Source organism: Aquarana catesbeiana, linkage group LG05, assembly GCF_042186555.1.
Source record: "Aquarana catesbeiana isolate 2022-GZ linkage group LG05, ASM4218655v1, whole genome shotgun sequence".
NCBI lineage: Eukaryota > Metazoa > Chordata > Amphibia > Anura > Ranidae > Aquarana > Aquarana catesbeiana.
This window is the reverse complement of record NC_133328.1, coordinates 35,606,174-35,628,911: the sequence shown is the minus strand read 5'-3', so window position 1 is coordinate 35,628,911 and position 22,738 is coordinate 35,606,174.

Sequence of the window (22,738 nt, the reverse complement as noted above, 5' to 3'; positions counted from 1 at the left end):
AGTTGTGGAGAAGTTTAAAGCAGGGTTAGGTTATAAAAAAATATCCCAAGCTTTGAACATCTCACAGAGCACTGTTCAATCCATCTTCCAAAAATGGAAAGAGTATGGCCGACCACCTAAATCGACAGGTCTGGGCAAGGAGAGCATCAATCAGAGAAGCAGCCAAGAGGCCCATGGTAACTCTGGAGTAGCTGAAGAAGTCCCAATAAGAAGTCCCATTTGCAGCTTGCGAGAAGCCATGTGGGGGACACAGCAAACATGTGGAAGAAGGTGCTCTGGTCAGATGAGACTAAAATTGAACTTTTTGGCCTAAAAGCAAAACTCTATATGTGGCAGAAAACTAACACTGCACATCACAGTGAAACATGGAGATGGCAGCATCATGTTGTGTAGTGGCGGCCTGAATCACAGTGGCGGGGGTGTTTTTTTAAGCACCTGATTAGAGCCATAGGCTCTAATAGGCTTCAAAATAGGCTGGACTTGGAGTGCAGAGCATTGCGCTCGGAGCCCACCAAGGTGTGTTAGAAAAGCAAATGAATATTTGCTTTTCTAACACTAAAACGCCTCTCTGCCAATCAGGAAGCGTGGGTCTGATACCGTCACCTGATTGGCTGAAAGTACAGGTGATCCTGTTGGACGCCTAGCAGGACGCCAGAAGCATGCATGGCAGAAGCATCAAGCCGCCGCCCATCCCACAGCTCGCCGCTACCTGACCTGCTGCCTGTCCCACTGCTTGCCGCCGTCACCCGCTGCCTGACCCGCTATCAAGCGGGCGTAAGTGCTGGACAGACAATGGCAGGCAGGTGCAGGGGGTGCTGGTTAAATGCCGCCAGGGGGGCACAGTGGCTGCAATGGATGGGCACAGTGGCTGCTATTGATGGGCAGAGTGGCTGCAATGGATAGGCACAAGTGGCTGCAATTGATGTTGTGGGGATGCTTTTCTGTTAGTCTGCAATTGACTTGAGACTGGGGCGGAGATTCACCTTCCAGCAGGACAACGACCCTAAACATACAGCCAGAGCTACAGTAGAATGGTTTAGATCAAAGCATATTCATGTGTTAGAATAGCCCAGTCAAAGTCCAGACCTAAATCCAATTGAGAATCTGTGGAAAGACTTGAAAATTGCTGTTCACAGATGCTGTCCATCCAATCTGACAAAGCTTGAGCTATTTTGCAAAGAAGAATGGGCAAACATTTCACTCTCTAGATGTGCAAAGCTGGTAGAGACATCCCCAAAAAAGACTTGCGGCTGTAATTGCAGCGAAAGGTGATTCTAACAAAGTATTCTTCTGAAGTAGTATACTTCACAGTACAGCTGTATTTATACTGAGATTAAATTACACACAGGTGGACTCTATTTACTAATTAGGTGACTTCTGAAGGCAAATGGTTCCACTAGATTTTAGTTAGGGGTATCAGAGTTAAGGGGGCTGTACACAAATGCACGCCACACTTTTCAGATATTTATTTGTAAAAAATTTTGAAAACCATTTATCATTTTCCTTTCACTTCACTTCAGTTATGCCCTGTACACATGATAGGATTTTCCAACAACAAAATCCATGTTTTTTTTCCGACGGATGTTGGTTCAAACTTGTCTTGCATACACACAGTCACACAAAGTTGGTCGGAAATTCCGAACGTCAAGAACGCGTTGACGTACAACATGTGCGACGAGCTGAGAAAAATTAAGTTCAATAGCTAGTGCGGCTCTTCTGCTTGATTCCGAGCATGCGTGGAAGTTTGTGCGTCAGAATTGTGTACACATGATCGGAATTTCCGACAACGGATTTTGTTGTCGGAAAATTTGAAATCCATATCTCAAATTTTGTGTGACGGAAATTCCTACACACAGTCGGAATTGCTGACAACAAGCTCCGATCGCACATTTGCTTATTGTGTGTACGGGGCATAAGTGTGCTATAGTGTGCTATTCTGATTCTATTGTCTGTAGAATATCAGTTTAGCGTGCATCTAGAGATAGTTCAGTGTGAGTGTAGTGCAACTATTCATCTTTACATTTGTGTGAATGTTGGGATAAGTTCAGTCATTGTGAGTGTAGTGCGACCACCATTCATCTTTACCTTTGTGTCAATGTAGGGATAGTTCAGTCATTGTGAGTGTAGTGCGACCACCATTCATCTTTACATTAGTGTGAATGTAGAGATAGTTTAGTCAGTGTAAGTGCAGTAACGCACAGAACAAAACCTGTGTTAAACACCATATAGTTCTGTGCGTTACTGCAAGTTTAACGCCATATAGTTCTGTGCGTTACTGCAAGTTTAATGCCATATATTTCATTGCATTGTTGCAAGTTTAACGCCGTATACAGCAGTTCTGTGCGTTGCTGCACATTTGACGCAGTATATTGCAGTATATTTTAGTATATCCGTGGAGTGTGTCTGTGTCATGAATACCCAAATTAAAGTGCACCAAACACCACTTTCCATTCATTAGAGTGCATCCACATACACATTTACACATCTTTATTGTATTTTGTTAATACTCACCCCCCCCGCTTTCCCCATCACGTCTGGGAGGGCAGCAAGGAGAGGCAGATTTTCCCATGTCATTGTAAGGGGGCCAGCAGCGTATGTGTCCACAGGCAAAGGTGGACGTGGTCAGTCCTCAGGCAGGGCATCATTTGCTTTGTTTAGTGATATTGCCTGTGCTATCCAGTCACAGCATGCAGAGGAGGTGGTGGACTGACTTACTAAACCGTCCTCATCCTCTGTCGCCCAAGCAGAGACTACTGCGCAGTCCCCTGCAGCTGCCGGAGTGGCAAAACCTCCCTTCTTGTCCACAGCTATTCCTGCCATAGCCCCAGCATCAGGCATGGAGGAGTCAGCGGAGTTATTTGAACACAGCATCAGCCACTTGCTCCTTGACGATCCACAGCCATTACTCAATTCAGATGTTGGTTCTGACTCTGAGGTTGAGGAAGGCAGGAACATGAGCCTACAGAGAGTGGAGAACACTGGTACACAAATTGCCGGTCATGTTCCCCCAGCTGCAGCGTATTGCCAAGTTGTCTCCAATGGTAATGAGGATGGAGGAGATAATGATGATGAGGTCACTGACTCGACTTGGGAAAGTGAGGGTGAGGCACAACCCCAACGAGGCAGCCATCATGGAAGAGTAGAGAGCAGCCACCCTATTCCATCACATTGTGGAGCTGTTATCTCCCGGCCCACTTCCCACAGCTCAGTTGTCTGGGCCTTTTTTAGTACATGTGCAGCCGATCGCACTGTTGCAAACTTTGTCTCAAGCGCATCAAGCGTGGCAAAACCATTTGGGTACCACATGCTTGACAAGACATTTAACCTCCCACCACTCAGCCCGTTGGAAGGGGCAGCTAAAAGCCACACAAAAGGGGCACATATCTGTCTCTTATCCTTACTCACCTCAGTCTGTCCCTGCTATACCTCATGACCTCTCAGCAGCCTCCACTGAAAGGGATGGTAGTATAGCGCAGGGTGTCCCAGGTCCTTGCAGCAAATCTGCCAGCAGCACACCACCAGCTGTAGACTATAGAAAATTGAAAAAAAAAGTTGAACAGCCACACTCCAAATAACACCTTTTATTCGTGGCAAAACAGTGTAGAAGATCCAAAATCTCTTACATGAAGGTGATGAAAGGTACAGACATGCTAACGCGTTTCACATCAATATAGATGATTAATCATAGCTGGTGACCATACTCAGACTGAAAATATTTATAGTGAAATAAAACCAATTAGGGAATAGACAACCCCCAGAAACTCCTCCCATATCTAATCAGACTAAAGTGGAAACCAAATGTGCACAGGAAATGGGCAGTATGAAAAAACAGAGAGCCAAAAGGATTAAGACCTCTGAAAGAATGACATAGCATTAAGATATACTTATTAAAGTCAGAATAGTACTGCTTCACTGTGTTGGCGTGCTGTCCCCTAGCAGATAATATTGCTAACAGAGTTCTAATACAGATACAATGTACAGTATAAAAACATGACAAGGCACTGAACAATGCATTAAATATATTAGCACAGCTGAGCGCAATCAAACATACCACGAATAATAGTAGAGAGAGACGATCACTGCCAGAGAACCGAAGTTGACTAATGTAAGGCACGGTTATAAAACATTAAGTAATAATCAATGTTCTATCCTAGGCATATTACTGCGTCGGACATAAGTGCAAATCCATTGGCTGAGCTAATATGCTATATTTCATGTATGTACATTGATTTTATTAAACATTTATACTGCTATTACTCTTGTTACTCAGTGGCTAACTGTGACCACCTCATTTAAAGTCCCAGGGCGACTCTCTTCTTTTTTGTATATGTATATAGGGATGGAGGTGTATCACTGGTGACTGCAGACCTTTTATTTTTTTGCTTCTATTGAACCCGGGTGGAAGCATCCCATCTAGCCTAAAAACTGGCCTACTGTCACCACCAGCCACTGGTTTTCACATACAGTATCTCACAAAAGTGTGTACACCCCTCCCATTTTTGTAAATATTTTATTATATCTTTTCATGTGACAACACTAAAGAAATGACACTTTGCTACAATGTAAAGTAGTGAGTGTACAGCTTGTATAACAGTAAAAACTTGCTGTCCCCTCAAAATAACTGAACAGACAGCCATTAATGTCTTAACCGCTGGCAACAAAAGTGAGTACACCCCTAAGTGAAAATGTCCAAATTAGGCCCAATTAGCCAATTTCCCTCCCTGGTGGCATGTGACTTGTTAGTGTTACAAGGTCTCAGGTGTGAATGGGGAACAGGCATGTTCAATTTGGTGTTATCGCTCTCACTCTCTCATACTGGTCACTGCAAGTTCAACATGGCACCTCATGGCAAAGAACTCTCTGAGGATCTAAAAAAAAAGAATTGTTGCTCTACATAAAGATGGCCTAGGCTATAAGAAGATTGCCAAGACCCTGAAAATGAGCTGCAGCATGGTGGCCAAGACCATACAGTGGTTTAACAGGACAGGTTCCACTAAGAACAGGCCTCGCCATGGTGGACCAAAGAAGTTGAGTGCACGTGCTCAGCATCATATCCAGAGGTTGTCTTTGGGAAATAGACATATGAGTGCTGCCAGCATTGCTGCAGAGGTTAAAGGGGCGGGGGGTCAGTCTGTCAGTGTTAAGACCATACGCCGCACACTGCATCAAATCGGTCTGCATGGCTGTTGTCCTAGAAGGAATCTAAAGATGATGCACAAGAAAGCCCGCAAACAGTTTGCTGAAGACAAGCAGACTAAGGACATGGATTGCTGGAAGCATGTCCTGTGGTCTGATGAGACCAAGATAAACTTATTTGGTTCTGATAGTGTCAAGCGTGTGTGGCGGCAACCAGGTGAGGAATACAAAGACAAGGTGTCTTGCCTACAGTCAAGCATTGTGGTGGTAGTGTCATGGTCTGGGGCTGCACGAGTGCTGCTGGCACTGGGGAGCTACAGTTCTTTGAGGGAACCATGAATGCCAACATGTACTGTGACATACTGAAGCAGAGCATGATCCCCTCCCTTCAGAGACTGGGCCGCAGGGCAGTATTCCAACATGATAATGACCCTAAACACACCTCCAAGATGACCACTGCCTTGCTAAAGAAGCTGAGGGCAAAGGTGATGGACTGGCCCAGCATGTCTCCAGACCTAAACCATATTGAGCATCTGTGGGGCATATTGAAACAGAAGGTGGAAGAACGCAAGGTCTCTAACATCCACCAACTCTGTGATGTCGTCATTGAGGAGTGAAGTGTACTTGTGGCAACTTGTGAAGCTCTAGTGAACTCCATGCCAAAGAAGGTTAAGGAAGTGCTGGAAAATAATGGTGGCCACACAAAATATTGACACTTTGGGTCCAATTTGGACATTTTCACTTAGGGGTGTACTCACTTTTGTTTACCAGCGGTTTAGACATTAATGGCTGTGTTTCGAGTTATTTTGAGGGGGCAGCAAATTTACACTGTTATGCAAGCTGTACACTCACTACTTTACATTGTAGCAAAGTGTAATTTCTTCAGTGTTGTCACATAAAAAGATATAATAAAATATTTACAAAAATGTGAGGGGTGTACTCACTTTTGTGAGATACTGTATATATTTCATATACATGTTTTAGCCTTTGACCTTGCCTCCACCAGTGGTAGTGTTCTGTGGCCTTTGTGTCCTTTGCTGTCTCCTCTGGCGGTTGGTGGTCTTTGTATGGCATGGGAGCTGCGATATGCCAAAGGAGATTCCTGTCTCCTGCTGCCCCCCCCCTTCGTCCTATGGCATTCACAATGTGCTGTCACCCAGTGGCAGTGCAGTTTGTCATCTTGGATGGACAGGAGGCCACTGCGCATGCATACTCCCATTAGGCAGCTGACGCCCCAGTGTCGGCGCACCAATCCATCCTCCATGGAGTTGGGGGCAGAGTGGACCGGACTACTTTGGGGATATAAGTCAGGGGTGAGACATGGCTGAGATCACTTCCCTCACCATTACTATGCACACCACAGAGATTTTCATTGCTGTTCAGCTGTTTGTATATCAAGGTAAATACACTCTCCCTACCCTAGCACTCACCTGGTGCTTCATCTGCATTCCTTGCACTTTTTTGTTTCATTTATAACACGGCTTTTCAAACAACCCTTTTCCTCTTTTCTTTCCCAAACACATTTTTTCAGGATTTACTTCCTTACCCATGGTCTCTATGGGGTTTATTTACTAAAGCTGGAACGCGCAAAATCTGGGGCAGCTGTGCATATAAACCAATCCACACATGTTTCTATACAAATAATTGTACAACTTTTGTCTACACTGCTTTTTTTAGTAAGGCTTGACACATATACTTATGCTAGAGTACACATGTTCTCATACAAAAATACTATTACAATATATAACTTGATGTTCATTTTACTAAATTTAGCAAATCATTGAGACATATACATCTATGTTTACAGCTGATATCTATCAAGCTACATACTGAAACAATTAGGACCATCCACCTTCACCTATGCCATGTCTGCCGCCTGGCATTCCTTCTGGGGGTACCCGTGTCCGTCTTCTCCCCCTCAGCTCCCATGCCATACTCTGCCTGCTGCCGTCCATTTGGGGGTTCAGCGATGGAGACTCTGGTTTCGTTCATTGGTAAGTATTGGGCTGTTTTGCTCTGGCCCATTCTGCCATTGCTCTTACATTTACCACTGTGACACATTTTTTTGTCTATTTAGATAAATCTTATCCGCATCCACCCCTGATGATCGAGCAATGATCTCGCGAAATGCCCGTCGGGTTTTCTGATGCGTGCATTTGTATATACTGCATTGTATAACGTTTGTATCAACTTTATTTATTCTCTTTATTATGTGCAAATCCATTGGCTGAGCTAATATGCTATATTTCATGTATGTACATTAATTTTAATAAACATTTATACTGCTATTACTCTTGTTACTCAGTGGCTAACTATGATCACCTCATTTAAAGTCCCAGGGCGACTCTCTTCTTTTTTGTATATGTATATAGGGATGGAGGTGTATCCCTGGTGACTGCAGACCTTTTTATTTTTTTGCTTCTAGCCATCCAGAATATAACATGCATGAACCACAGCAGTAACAAGCAACACAGTCGTCCAAAGCATGTCAAAAGCAATGTCCATGGCAGTGCGATAAAAGTCGCATTGAAAAAAAAATGTACATGCAAGGTTGAAAGCTATAAGGACACATGTGTTAGATTATCTACCATATGACAAAAATACATAGACATACCGCCCTAAATACACTCATATAATAAACAAAGATAGTAGAGAACATGAAAAACACAACCGTGCATGCACATAAGAATGATAAGATAGCACATGTAGAGGTATATGTATACAGGAGTGTTAATGGGGTACCAATACATGACTGGGTCTACTTTAGTGTTGCTATTCATAAAAGTAGGAAATGTCCCAATCCCAATGTAGTGCCCTGCTTCTGTTGATCGTGCGCTTGCATGTAAATTTAGGGGGTTATCTGTGCTGTACACAGTTCAGATTTAATCTGTGGCTAAATTAGCTTCTGTTCCAGCATTGGCTGTGTTGCATGTAGTTCCACACTGTTGTCTGTAGGTGTCGTCTCCTACAGGCCAGTGTTGGAAGAGCAACAGGCTGAAGTGTATTGAGTGCTCTTCTTTCTTGGAAACAGCCCAGTGGGAGTGGTCCACTGCTGTGCATTCTGGGAGATGGTAGTTAAGGGACAGACACCATTTGTTTCTTTTCTTGCCTCGTGGCCCTCCTGGCCTAAGGTATGTGGTGACTCTTCTCCTGCTTCAGGGCCACGTTGGCCTGAGGCTATGTGACTACAAGTAGGCCCAGAAGCCTGTCTGGGGCCTACTACCGCAGAGGTGGTTCTTAGACTATCTTGCCTGCTAGGAAGAAGCCGAGCCAAGCTGAGGAGATCCAGGGGAGGACCCTTGCTGGAGAGAGCCAGGATGAAGGCTGGTCTCTCGGGAGGGCCTGGTAACTTACTTGGAGGACGCACCTATACTTAACTAATCTGCCTCACAGTACTGCCGGGTCGGCTTAAAGGTTCTGGTACTGTGTAATCGTGCACCTAATACTAAATCCTGTGGCAGAGGATCGTGCAACTAATACTAAATTTTGTGGCAGAGGATCGTGCAACTGATACTAAATCCTGTGGCAGAGTATTGTTCAATCATTTTGTTCTTCTCAAGTCTGTGGCAGAGACTTTTCGTCGGTGCGCCATTCCGGCTGCTAGGTCAGTGAGAGAGGCCTATCCAGGTGGGCAAGATTTGCTGACTGAAGGAGTGTTTGTCTTCAGGATCTCAAATTCTTCAGTGATCTGCATAAGGTATCTGAACCCTCCTGCAACTCCTTTTCTACCTCTTTACTGCTACTTCTTTAAAAGTTTTGCAATAAAGCATTGGAAACAGAACAAAGTGACTGGTGCATACATTGGTAGGCGTAAGGCCTAATACAGACTCTAAGCTCCGGATACGGTGAAACTACAGGTAAGGGGGTGACGGCAAAGACCCAAATTAAATCAGCCGCTCTTTCGGGGGTAAGCGCTACACATAATTTAACCCTACTGGTATTCTTGTATGTAAAGTGAATATCCAATAAACTTTCTTTTTGCACAAGATACCAAACTTGTCACCTCCTCTGATGGGCATGCTTATTTTCTCCATACCCTGAATCACTAGGTTAGATGTATCCTTATTGTGGTGTTGGACCCAATGTCTGGCTACGTTAGTAGAGTGTTTTTTCCAAAATCGTACAGATGATCATATAAATGGTCCCTCAGATGTCGGATGGTCCTTCCTACATACTGAATCTGGCATGTGGTGCATGTAATAAAATACACCACGTAGCGCGTGTTACAGTTAATAAAGGAACCAATCCTAAAAGATTTACCTGTGGACAACGAAGTGACGCGATCACCTGTTTTAATGAATGAGCAATATGAGCAACTATTGACATCACACTTAAAAGTGCCTTTAAACTGGAGCCAGTGCATTGGTGGTCGTGCATTGGTATATAAACTAGGTGACAGACACCTGCCTCGAGTGAGCGCTCTCCTGGAAATGACCTGTATCCCATCGGATAGGATCTGTGCATATATAGGTCATTTGGTCATCTTAATAACTTTTTTAATTCTCTCAAACTCTATACTGTAAGGAGTTGAAAATACAGGGATATTAGAGAATTGTGAAGTTTTCAATCTACAACTTTTTTGCCAAGAGACCCACTATTCAACAAAGCATCACGTGGGGTGTTCTCAGCAATAACTAGGGCCTTATTAATGACAGAGCTGGAATACCCCCTGTCCTTGAATCTGGATTTCATGAGAGTATCTTCTCTCCTGAAGTCAGACACCTTACTACATATGCGTATGAGTCTACAAAACTGACCAACTGGTATACTCCTAATCAGGGCTTTTTTTCTCAGAGAATAGGTGCAGGAACTCAACAATGCCCGCCACACACATATACCTGCCAAATGACATCAAATAGTAGCTCTTCCCTCTACATACAACCCCTCCCTCCACTGCCCTCATCTTCTCCCCCCTCCTTAAAAAGCTCCACCATCTGTCATATGTTTTACCTTTGTTGCAATATTAAGCCGAAACACCTATCCGGTTGTAGTACCTCCCAGCATACTATACTATACTACAGTCACTTGCAAGGGAGATCATGCAGTAGGAGCTTCAACAACTGGTCACCAGGGGAAAAATAGAGACCACAGAGGGTGCAGCCTACCAAGCACCCTCTCCTGCCCATGACTGCACTGAACCCTGGGCAACTGTTCTGTATCTCCCTGGTCCCTGTCCGGCACTCAGTGGGATCTGCGCAGGAGATCTGACCTGTGGGAGCTACTGGGAGATAAGCTATCGCTTGTAAACGTAAAAGCTGGACTTCAGTGTTACCAAGTGATAGTGGTGAGCAGGGAGCAGACGACCTGAGCCAGAGGTGGTGGAACTGAGTTCCCCCTAGTTCCTGCTGAAAAAAAGCCCTGCTCCTAATGGTGTAGCCTTGTTGATTGGAGTCCGCTCTCAGGAGGGTATTCCCCACACAGGGCTTCCTATACAAACTAGACACTATTTGGTCCCCTTCAGCTGTAAGCAAAACATCTAAAAATTCAATAGATAGGGAATCACTATGGCCCATGAATCGGAGATTAAGCTGATTGTCATTCATGAAATCCAGCCACTTCTCCAGAGAAAAGTGTTGCACAGAGGCAATAAACAGCAGATCGTCTATGTAGCGACAGTATAGTACAGTATCTGCTCAGCGGGGATTGTCAGCTCCAAAAATGTGGGACTTTTCCCACCATCCCATGTATAAGTTAGCAAAGAACTATGATAACTTAGTGAGAACTTAGCTCCTATGGAGGCCCCGCACATCTGGAGATAGAAGCCCCCATCGAACATGAAAAAATTATGAGTTAAAAGAAACTCCAAACTCATAAGGATAAATTCCTGGAGGACAAGAGAAATTTGGCCCGATCTCTTTAAAAAGAATGAGACCGCTTGTAAACCTAAGGTGTGTGGAATGGAGGAGTACAGACTGGAAACATCGCAGGTAATCCATCTGTACAGGGGCGTAGCGTGAAGGGGTGCAAGAGTCACCATAGCAACTCCACATTCAGCTCCAGGGGGCCCGCAGCTCTCTGCTAAGAGATGTCATCATACATGCTGCATTTTACAATCACAAAATCCTGGAAACAAAATCCAGGTCCGGTCCGCCTTGTGTCTCCCAGGGCCCCAGCTGAGCTCTGCAATTCAGTCTGGAGCTTCTAGTTTGCCTTCTCCCCAGATCCCCAGGCCACACCTCTCCTGCGCTCCCATTGGCTGGAGGAGAGAAGTCTGAGTTTCCGGCATCCTGGATCGTGAATTAGCAACCAAAATGCTTGCTGCTGGAAGTGTACTCACACTGCTTACAATGGCAGGGGCCAGGGGACAGTAAGCTGCCTCTCTACTGCCACGGCCCACACAGACACACAGCGAGGAGTCGAGGACAGGAGGAGAGAGCCGCCTGAGAGCCAGGACAGGACAGGTAAGACTGACATGCTCCTGTGCAAGAAGTGTTCTCTTAGGCCCCTTTCACACGAGGCGGACTCCATTTCCACGGAGCCCGCCTCTGTCCGCCGGCTCAGCGGGAGATCAGTCCGTTGATCTCCGCTGAGCCGGCGGATGACAGGTCCCTCTCTGCTCACTGAGCGGGGAGGGGCTTGTCAGGCGCTGCTGCCGCCTATGGAGGGATCGGACGAAAACGGACAGCATGTCCGTTTTCGTCAGATCTCACCCGATCCGCCAGCAACAGACATGGACGTAGGGCCATCCGTCTGCTTTTAGCAGATCGGACCAGGTCGGATGTCAGCGGACATGTCTCCGCTGACATCCGTCGCTCCATAGGCTAACATGGAGCGCCCGTTCAGGTCCGCCGTCAAAACTGACAGGCGGACCTGAATGGTCCGATCGTGTGAAAGGGGCCTAATATGGGAACAGGCATAGCACACACACACTGCCCCCCCCCCCCCCCCCCCCCACAGCACCTGTCCTGACTGCCAACACTCATGCCCCGTACACACAAGCGGGATTTCCGTCTGAAAAATCTTGGATGGTTTTTCCAACGGAATTCCGCTCAAGCTTGGCTTGCATACACACGGTCACACAAAAGTTCTCTAAACATTTGACCGCCAAGAACGCGGTGACGTACAACACTATGATGAGCCGAGAAAATGAAGTTCAATGCTTCCGAGCATGTGTCGAATAGTTTCCGGGCATGCGTGATTTTTTGCGTGTCGGAATTGTATACAGGCGATTGCATTTTCGGATAGGAACTTTTTCCGACCGAAAAATAGAGAACCTGCTCTCAATCTTTTGCTGGCTGGAATTCGGTCAGCAAAAGTCCAATGGAGCATACACACGGTCGCATTTTCCGACCAAAAGCTCTCATCGGAGTTTTTCTGGCATGCATTTCTGATCGTGTGTACGGGGCATTAGACAATTAGAAAAGTTGAGGGAGGGTAGCATGTCATTACTAGGATGGTGGGAGGAGGGGGGGCACATGTTATGTGTAATTATCAGGACAGGGGCACTTATCATTACCTGGGGGGGGGGGTATTTTTCATGCCTCGGAGGTGGACAGGTCTGACAGCGATTGTATTACATAGAAACACCCCTCACAGCATCTCCTTTGATCTCACAGCACTTGATATCCACTAATTCCTTCCAATAGATCTTTCAATATCCTCCTCTCATCCACAAGAACAATCCTTTAAAGTGTATAGTAGTTTAAAATAAAAAAAATGTTTTTTCATAATCAATAACTTACATATAAGTAGATGTAAAATGGCATAGGGAGATCACAATAGGGCACCACAAACCTAAAGCTTCCAGTCTTTACCATATCGTACTACACCATGAGGATTGCTCTAATTGCATATGACCATTGATGAGCGGATAAGAGGAGGATATCTAAAGATCTATTGGAAACAATTAGTGGATATCAAGTGCTGTGAGATCTCCCCTATCCTGTGCATGAAATCCGAGGAATTGCTGTGAGGAGTGTTTTTTTAAATACAGGCACTGTCAGACCTTTTTGGTCTTCTATTAAAGCAGAGTTCCACCCAAAAGTGGAAGCTCCGCTTATCATCCCCCCCCCCCCATCTGCTGCCACATTTGCCACCTTTCAAGAGCACGTGCGCAGTAGGGAACCGGCTGTGAAGCTACAGGGTTTAACTGCAAGTTTCCCTTTGAAGCAGTAGCAATGGCAGCACCCGTGAGCCAATAGAAAAAAATCAGCTGGGGTGCTGCCATTGCGGGACCCCTGGACAGATAAGTGTCCATATAATAAAAGTCAGCAGCTACAGTATTTGTAGCTGCTGACTTTTACATTTTTCTGAAGGAGTCTGGAGCTCCGCTTTAAGGTGAGCTGCTAGAACACACAGCGTGGATCTCGGATGGTGCTAGGAAGTTTGATCAAAGTGCACCAAGGTTTTGTTTGCCAGAGCACCTGGAACATCACTGGATCTTGTTTCTACACTCTTCTAACTGTATTACTGGACACTTCTTGCTAGTAAATATGAACACTTTAACCACTTGCCGACCGCCGCACGCCAATATACGTCCTAACTTTGCCAGCGGATATCGTTGTTTCGGCAGCAGCTAGCTGCCATAACCCCGCTTTCCCCGTTTTCGTGCGGCGGTCGGCTACAGGATAAAAGTGGTCTCTGTGGCGGATTCGCCGCGAGATCACTTTTATCAGTGGCGGGAGAGGCCCCACCTCCCACCGCGATCCGGTGCCCTCCGCCGCTACCGACGGCTCCGATTGAATCTGTCCTCTAGCTGTGCCTGGAGAGGAGTGAGGGGAAGATGGTGCCCACTCATCTCCATGACACTGCAGGGCAGAAGCAACGTCAAAACGTCACTTCCGCCCATACGTCTTAAAGGCATATTTTTTTCAATGTCATTTTTTTAAATGACTTTTTTTTTTTTTTATTGCATTTTAGTGTAAATATGAGATCTGAGGTCTTTTTGACCCCAGATCTCATATTTAAGAGGAATGTTTACATTCCATGTAATAGGAATAATAGTGATACAATTTTTTTTAAACAGTGTAAAAATAAATAAAATCATATAAAATAAATAAGAAAAAAAAAAAATTTTTTAACCACTTGCTGACCGCCTCACGACGATATACGTCGGCAGAATGGCACGGGCAGGCAGAATCACGTACCCGGTGCCCGAGGCGGTCGGCTTTTGTCCAGCGGCAATCAGAGGTGAGGGGGAGGCCATCCATTCGTGGCCCCCCCCTCGCGATCGCCGCCGGCCAATGAAATCATTCCTATGCTGCTGTATGCTAACCCCCCCTAATAAAGTTTTAACCCCTTGATCAGCCCCTTTCACCAGTGTCACTAAGCGATCATTTTTCTGATCGCTTTATTAGTGACGCTGGTGACGCTAGTTAGGGAGGTAAATATTTAGGTTCGCCGTCAGCGTTTTATAGCGTCAGGGATCCCCATATACTACCTAATAAAGGTTTTAACCCCTTGATTGCCCCCTAGTTAACCCTTTCACCACTGATCACCGTATAACTGTTACGGGTGACGCTGGTTAGTTTGTTTCTTTTTTATAGTGTCAGGGCACCCGCCGTTTATTATCGAATAAAAGTTTAGCCCCCTGATCGCCCGGCAGTGATATGCGTCACCCCCTCAGGCAGCGTCAGATTAGCGCCAGTACCGCTAACACCCACGCACGCAGCATACGCCTCCCTTAGTGGTATAGTATCTGAACGGATCAATATCTATACTAGCGTCCCCAGCAGTTTAGGGTTCCCAAAAACGCAGTGTTAGCGGGATCAGCCCAGATACCTGCCAGCACCTGCGTTTTGCCCCTCCGCCCGGCCAAGCCCAGCCCACCCAAGTGCAGTATCGATCGATCACTGTCACTTACAAAACACAAAACGCATAACTGCAGCGTTCGCAGAGTCAGGCCTGATCCCTGCGATCGCTAACAGTTTTTTTGGTAGCATTTTGGTGAACTGGCAAGCACCAGCCCCAGGCAGCGTCAGGTTAGCGCCAGTACCGCTAACACCCACGCACGCACCGTACACCTCCCTTAGTGGTATAGTATCTGATCGGATCAATATCTGATCTGATCAGATCTATACTAGCGTCCCCAGCAGTTTAGAGTTCCCAGAAACGCAGTGTTAGCGGGATCAGCCCAGATACCTGCTAGCACCTGCGTTTTGCCCCTCCGCCCGGCCCAGCCCACCCAAGTGCAGTATCGATCGATCACTGAACTTACAAAACACTAAACGCATAACTGCAGCGTTCGCAGAGTCAGGCCTGATCCCTGCGATCGCTAACAGTTTTTTTGGTAGCGTTGTGGTGAACTGGCAAGCACCAGCCCCAGGCAGTGTCAGGTTAGTGCCAGTAGCGCTAACACCCATGCACGCACCGTACACCTCCCTTAGTGTTATAGTATCTGAACGGATCAATATCTGATCCGATCATATCTATACTAGCACCCCCAGCAGTTTAGGGTTCCCAAAAACGCAGTGTTAGTGGAAACAGCCCAGATACCCGCTAGCACCTGCGTTTTGCCCCTCCGCCCGGCCCAGCCCAGCCCACCCAAGTGCAGTATCGATCGATCACTGACACTTACAAAACACTAAGCGCATAACTGCAGCGTTCAGTCAGGCCTGATCCCTGCGATCGCTAACAGTTTTTTTGGTAGCGTTTTGGTGAACTGGCAAGCACCAGCTGCTTCTCCTGAGTATGGGGATACCACATGTGTGGGACTTTTTGGGAGCCTAACCGCATACGGGGCCCCGAAAACCAATCACCGCCTTCAGGATTTCTAAGGGTGTAAATTTTTGATTTCACTCTTCACTGCCTATCACAGTTTCGGAGGCCATGGAATGCCCAGGTGGCACAAACCCCCCCCAAATGACCCCATTTTGGAAAGTAGACACCCCAAGCTATTTGCTGAGAGGCATGGTGAGTATTTTTCAGCTCTCATTTGTTTTTGAAAATGAAGAAAGACAAGAAAAATAATTTTTTTTTTCAATTTTCAAAACTTTGTGACAAAAAGTGAGGTCTGCAAAATACTCACTATAACTCTCAGCAAATAGCTTGGGGTGTCTAGTTTCCAAAATAGGGTCATTTTGGGGGTGGGGGGTTGTGCCACCTTCGTATTCCATGGCCTCCGAAACTGTGATAGGCAGTGAAGAGTGAAATCAAAAATTTACGCCCTTAGAAAGCCTGAAGGCGGTGCTTGGTTTTCGGGGTCCCGTGCGCGGCTAGGCTCCAAAAAAGTCTTACACATGTGGTATCCCCGTACTCAGGAGAAGCAACAGAATGTATTTTGGGGTGTAATTTCACATATTCCCATGGCATGTTTGAGCAATATATCATTTAGTGACAACTTTGTGCAAAAAAAAAAAAATGTGTCTCTTTCCCGCAACTTGTGTCACAATATAAAATATTCCATGGACTTGACATGCCTCTCAGCAAATAGCTTGGGGTGTCTACTTTCCAAAATGGGGTCATTTGGGGGAGGGGGTTTGAACTGTCCTGGCATTTTATGCACAACATTTAGAAGCTTATGTCACACATCACTCACTCTTCTAACCACTTGAAGACAAAGCCCTTTCTGACACCTTTTGTTTACATGAAAAAATTATTTTTTTTTGCAAGAAAATTACTTTGAACCCCCAAACATTATATATTTTTTAAAGCAAATGCCCTACAGATTAAAATGGTGGGTGTTTCATTTTTTTTTTCACACAGTATTTGCACAGCGATTTTTCAAATGCATTTTTTTGGAGAAAAAACACACTTTTTTAAATTTTAATGCACTAAAACACACTATAATGCCCAAATGTTTGATGAAATAAAAAATATGATCTTAGGCCGAGTACATGGATACCAAACATGACATGCTTTAAAATTGCGCACAAACGTGCAGTGGAAACAAAATAAATACATTTTTAAAAGCCTTTAAAAGCCTTTACAGGTTACCACTTTAGATTTACAGAGGAGGTCTACTGCTAAAATTACTACCCTTGATCTGACCTTCGCGGTGATACCTGACATGCATGGTGCAATTGCTGTTTACATTTGACGCCAGACCGCCGCTTGCGTTCGCCTTAGCGCGAGAGCAGGGGGGGACAGGGGTGCTTTTTTTTTCTTTCCTTTATTATTTTTTTGCTTTTTTATCTTATTTTTAAACTGATCCTTTCAATTTAATCATTAATCATTTTTATTGTTATCTCAGGGAATGTAAATATCCCCTATGATAGCAATAGGTAGTGACAGGTACTCTTTTTTGAAGAAATTGGGGTCTATTAGACCCTAGATCTCTCCTCTGCCCTCAAAGCATCTGACCACACCAAGATCGGTGTGAAAAAATGCTTCCCCAATTTCCCAATGGCGCTGTATACATCAGGCGAAATCTAAGTCATGAAATGCTCGTAGCTTCCGGGTTCTTAGGCCATAGAGATGTTTGGAGCCACTCTGGTCTCTGATCAGCTCTATGGTCAGCTGGCTGAATCACCGGCTGCATTCTCAGGTTCCCTGTTGAGACAGGAGAGCCAGAGAAAAACACGGAAGACGGTGGGGGGGGGGGGCATTCCCTCCCACTGCTTGTAAAAGCAGTCTAAAGGCTAATTAGCCGCTAGGATTGCTTTTACATGAAAGCCGACCACTGGCTGAAAAGAATGATACCAAGATGATACCTAAACCTGCAGGCATCATTCTGGTATAACCACTCAAAGTCGTGAATTGGGTATCTGAAGACAAAAAAATGGTTAACAATAAAACACAGTAAACGGTAAAGTATAAAAAATTGCATACCTGAAAAGCAAACAGGATAAAACATAACAACAATAAAACATTGCAGAATAGAATACAGTAAAAAAGAGCAGAACAATAGAGAGGGAATAGAGAGAGAGAGAACAATGAAACGACAACTGTTTTTTTTTATTTTATATTTTTTTTGTGTTTTTTTTTTTTTTTTTTTTTTTTACACTTTTTTGTAACTGTAACTTTTATAACTGTAAGCGGTTCCAGGTTCGGGTCTCTCAAAATGCGATGGCATCTTGGGAGACCCTGTGAAAGTGCGCCTAGTCTGTGCAATGCTGTACCCTACGCTAATACTCAACTAGTGTATGGTAGTGTTCAAAACATTCACCAATGCAAAGACCAGGATTGTCAGGACAGGAGGGACAATAATAGCGGGTGTCACGCCTATATCCGCGCTTGCTGCAGACACAACATCTTTTTTGGGGGGGTTCGTTGGGTAGGGGTACTCGGGAGGACATAAAGAAAATGCCTCTCATGCAGCCGACTGCATTGGGTCGGTGATGTGAATGGGGGAAGTACGAGTGCTGCAGAAGCGGTGGGTTCCCAATTAGGATTGGCGAATGCAGCAGGAAGGGCACGACGGGCCTGTGTTTGTCTTCTTCTTGGTGGCAGCGGGACACTACTTGTGCTTGCCACCTCACCAGCTTGAACTGCACTTATGGGACTCGCCACGTCACCAAGTGTTACTGCAGTGCTGGTTTGACTACGACTGGGGTGCACTAGGCCAGTGGTGCTTACTTCACCAAAACGCTACCAAAAAAACTGTTAGCGATTGCAGGGATCAGGCCTGACTCTGCGAACGCTGCAGTTATGCGTTTAGTGTTTTGTAAGTGTCAGTGATCGATCGATACTGCACTTGGGTGGGCTGGGCTGGGCCGGGTGGAGGGGCAAAATGCAGGTGCTAGCAGGTATCTGGGCTGATCCCGCTAACACTGCGTTTTTGGGAACCCTAAACTGCTGGGGACGCTAGTATAGATATTGATCCGTTCAGATACTATACCACTAAGGGAGGCGTATGCTGTGTGCGTGGGTGTTAGCGGTACTGGCACTAATCTGACACTGCCTGGGGCGTTGCATATCACCGCTGGGTGATCAGGGGGCTAAACCTTTATTAGGTAATAAACGGCGGGTGCCCTGACACTATAAAAAATAAACGAACTAACCAGCGTCACCCGTAACGGTTATACGGTGATCACTGGTGAAAGGGTTAACTAGGGGGAAATCAATGGGTTAAAACCTTTATTAGATAGTATATGGGGGTCCCTGACGCTATAAAACGCTGACGGCGGACCTAAATATTTACCTCACTAACTAGCATCACCAGTGACACTAATACAGTGATCAGAAAAATGATTGCTTAGTGACACTGGCGACGGGGGGTGATCAAGGGGTTAAGACTTTATTAGGGGGGGTTAGGGGGGTATACTAGACCTAAAGGGGGCTAACACTAACTGCCCCACCACACTAACTGTCACAAACTGACACCAATGCAGCAATCAGAAAAAAAAAACTGCTTGGTGTCAGTATGACGGGGGGAGGGAGGGGTGATTGGGGGGTGATCGGGGGTGGTCGGGGTGATCGGGGGGGGGATTAGGGGTGTATTGTGTGCCTGGCATGTTCTACTACGTGTGTATGTGTTGTGCACTCACAGTGATGTCTTCTCTCCTCGGCGCCGGAACGGAAAATACCGAGCCGAGGAGAGATGACATCATTTCCTTTGCTGCTGTTTAGCATACAGCAGCAGAGGAAGAACCTGATTGGCTGGGAGCGATCGCGAGGGGGGGGCCACGAATGGATGGTCTCCCCCTCACCTCTCATCGCTCCCAGACAGAAGCCGACCGCCTCAGGCACCGGGGGGGGTAAGATCGGACCCCCCGCCCGCGGGAGGCAGATCACGTACAGGTACATGATTCTGCCTACCCGTGCCATTCTGCCACAGTATATCTGCGGGAGGCGGTCGGCAAGTGGTTAAAGTGGAGTTCCACCCACTTTTACAACTCTTCAGCATCCCTCACTAAACTGTGCACTGTAAACGAATTGGATATTTTTAAAAAAAATTTCTCAGCACCTACTGAATATCTGCTGTATTCATTTTTCACTTCCTCCTCCCTGGCCGTGGCCCATCGCATCATTTCCTGTTTTGCAATGCCTTCTGGGAAGGGGCGGCAACTTCCTCTGACACTGCCGTTGCTATGGAAACCTGACCTGAAACCTATTACACTGCTTGTGCTGCACTGAGCATGTGCGAGATCTGCAAGGATGAGATCCAGGAAAAAATACAGTCTGGCTTCAGATGCCCACACTTAAGATGGCCACGGCCTGCTGTAAGTTTATAAAATAACAAACTACTGCTATAAACTAACAAAACAGACCTTAGTTTCCAGACTCATTTTACTAGAATACATTAAGCTTGTGTATTATAGGGGTATTTTTATTTAAAAATTATAATTTTGGCCAGAACACCACTTTAATGTTGGCTTCTATGAGTGAGGTATTGAAAATGCCTTTGAGTGATCTGGAGGATGACTTGTGCCAGTCCTAGTCCCATGTGTTTTGGAGGTCTTTTTCCCAAGCCAGCATATAAGATAGTTTGTTAGTGTTCCTAGCAAGGTATACACTTTTTTACATGTTTTTTTCTTTTTAATATTTTTATGGCCTCAAGACACATTAGTATTTTAACAATATTGTGTAAATTTGGTAGGCACCTAAAATGTCAAATTTTTGGGTAAATTGTGTGCATGTATTTAATAACCCCCTGGGCAACCAAAGCAATATACAGTGCCTTGAAAAAGTATTCACACCCCTTTAAATTTTCCACATTTTGTCATGTTACAACCAAATTATAAATGTATTATATTGAGATTGTATGTGATAGACCAACGCAAAGTGGCACATAATTGTGAAGTGAAAGGAAAATGATAAATGGTTTTCAAATTTTTTTAGAAATAAATATCTGAAAAGTGTGGCTGGCATTTGTATTCAGCCCCCCTGAGTCAATACTTTGTAGAACCACCTTTCACTGCAATTACAGCTGCAAGACTTTTTTGGTATGTCTCTACCAGCTTTGCACATCTAGAGAGTAACATTTTGCCCATTCTTCTTTGCAAAACAGCTCAAGCTCTGTCAGATTGGATGGACAGCGTTTGTGATCAGCAATTTTCAAGTCTTTCCACAGATTCTCAACTGGATTTAGGTCTGGACTTTGACTGGGTTATTCTAACACATGAATATGCTTTGATCTAAACCATTCCATTGTAGCTCTGGCTGTATGTTTAGGGTCATTGTCCTGCTGGAAGGTGAACCTCTGCCCCAGTCTCAAGTCTTTTGCAGACTCTAACAGAAAAGCATCCCCACAATTTTAGTCTCATCTGACCAGAGCACCTTCTTCCACATGTTTGCTGTGTCCCCCACATGGCTTCTCGCAAACTGAAAATTGGACTTCTTGTGGTTTTCTTTCAACAATGGCTTTCTTCTTGCCACTCTTCCATAAAGGCCAGATTTGTGGAGAGCATGACTAATAGTTGTCTTGAGGACAGATTCTCCCACCTGAGCTGTGGATCTCTGCAGCTCCTTCAGAATTACCATGGGCCTCTTGGCTGCTTCTCTGATTGATGCTCTCCTTGTCCGGTCTGTCAGTTTAGGTGGACGGCCATGTCTTGGTCAGTTTGCAATTGTGCCATACTCTTTCCATTTTCGGATGATGGATTGAACAGTGCTCCGTGGGATGTTCAAAGCTTGGGATATTTTTTTAGAATCTAACCCTTCTTTAAACTTCTCCACAACTTTATCCCTGACCTGCCTGGTGTGTTGCTTGGTCTTAATGATTCTGTTTGTTCACTAAGGTTCTCTAACAAATCTCCAAGGGCTTCACAGTACAGCTGTATTTATACTGAGATTAACCTGCACACAGGTGGACTCTATTTACTAATTAGGTGATTTCTGAAGGCAATTAGTTCCACTAGATTTTAGTTAGGGGTATCAGAGTAAAGGGGGCTGAATACAAATGCACACCACACTTTTCAGATATATATTTGTAAAAAATTGTGAAAAACATTATCATTTTCCTTCCACTTCACAATTATGTGCCACTTTGTGTTGGTCTATCACATAAAATCCCAGCCAAATAAAATTTCAAGGTGTGTGAATACTTTTTCAAGGCACTGTATATCTCATAAATGTTTCTGTTTTGCCGCAAAATCATACCCCATAATTTCTTCCATCAATGAAGCTGTAGTTCTAGCATAGAAAAACTTTAATGAATCACATATCTTCTCTGTGTGTAGATGTACAGAATGTAGGAGACAGTAAAGTGGAGATATTCATAGTATCCTTTCACATATTGTGGTGTCCGTTTATGAAGCAGTGATCAGCGGTAATCCCCAGGTTTGCCGCTGATCACAGTCCATAAACAGTTTATGAAACAGAGATAATCGGGGGAGAAATGTTTGAACATGTTCTCCCGCCGATGATCTCCGCATTGAATGACACAGAAACGGCCAGTTTATGAAGCTGTGATCTCAGCGCTTCACTGGCGATCTGTGTCAGAATTCACACTCCTCGATTCACCAGCTCAGAGGTGGAGAATCGGGGAGTGAAGAGAGAATCTGGGGGGAACTGAGGGGGAAGGAGGAAGATTTTTACCTTCCTTATGCCTCGTTCAGACCTCCCAACACTGTAAGCATGTCCCCCTGTCATATTTATGTGTATACACTATATATATATATATGTATATATATATATATATATATATATATATGTAGGGGGACTTGTTATATTATTAACATTAACCACGCCGTCTGTCAGTGATAAATTATCACTGCTTAATAAGCTGACATCCTGGTGTTTCTGTGAATTTCTGGTACTGTAATCTCGTAAAGTCTCACGA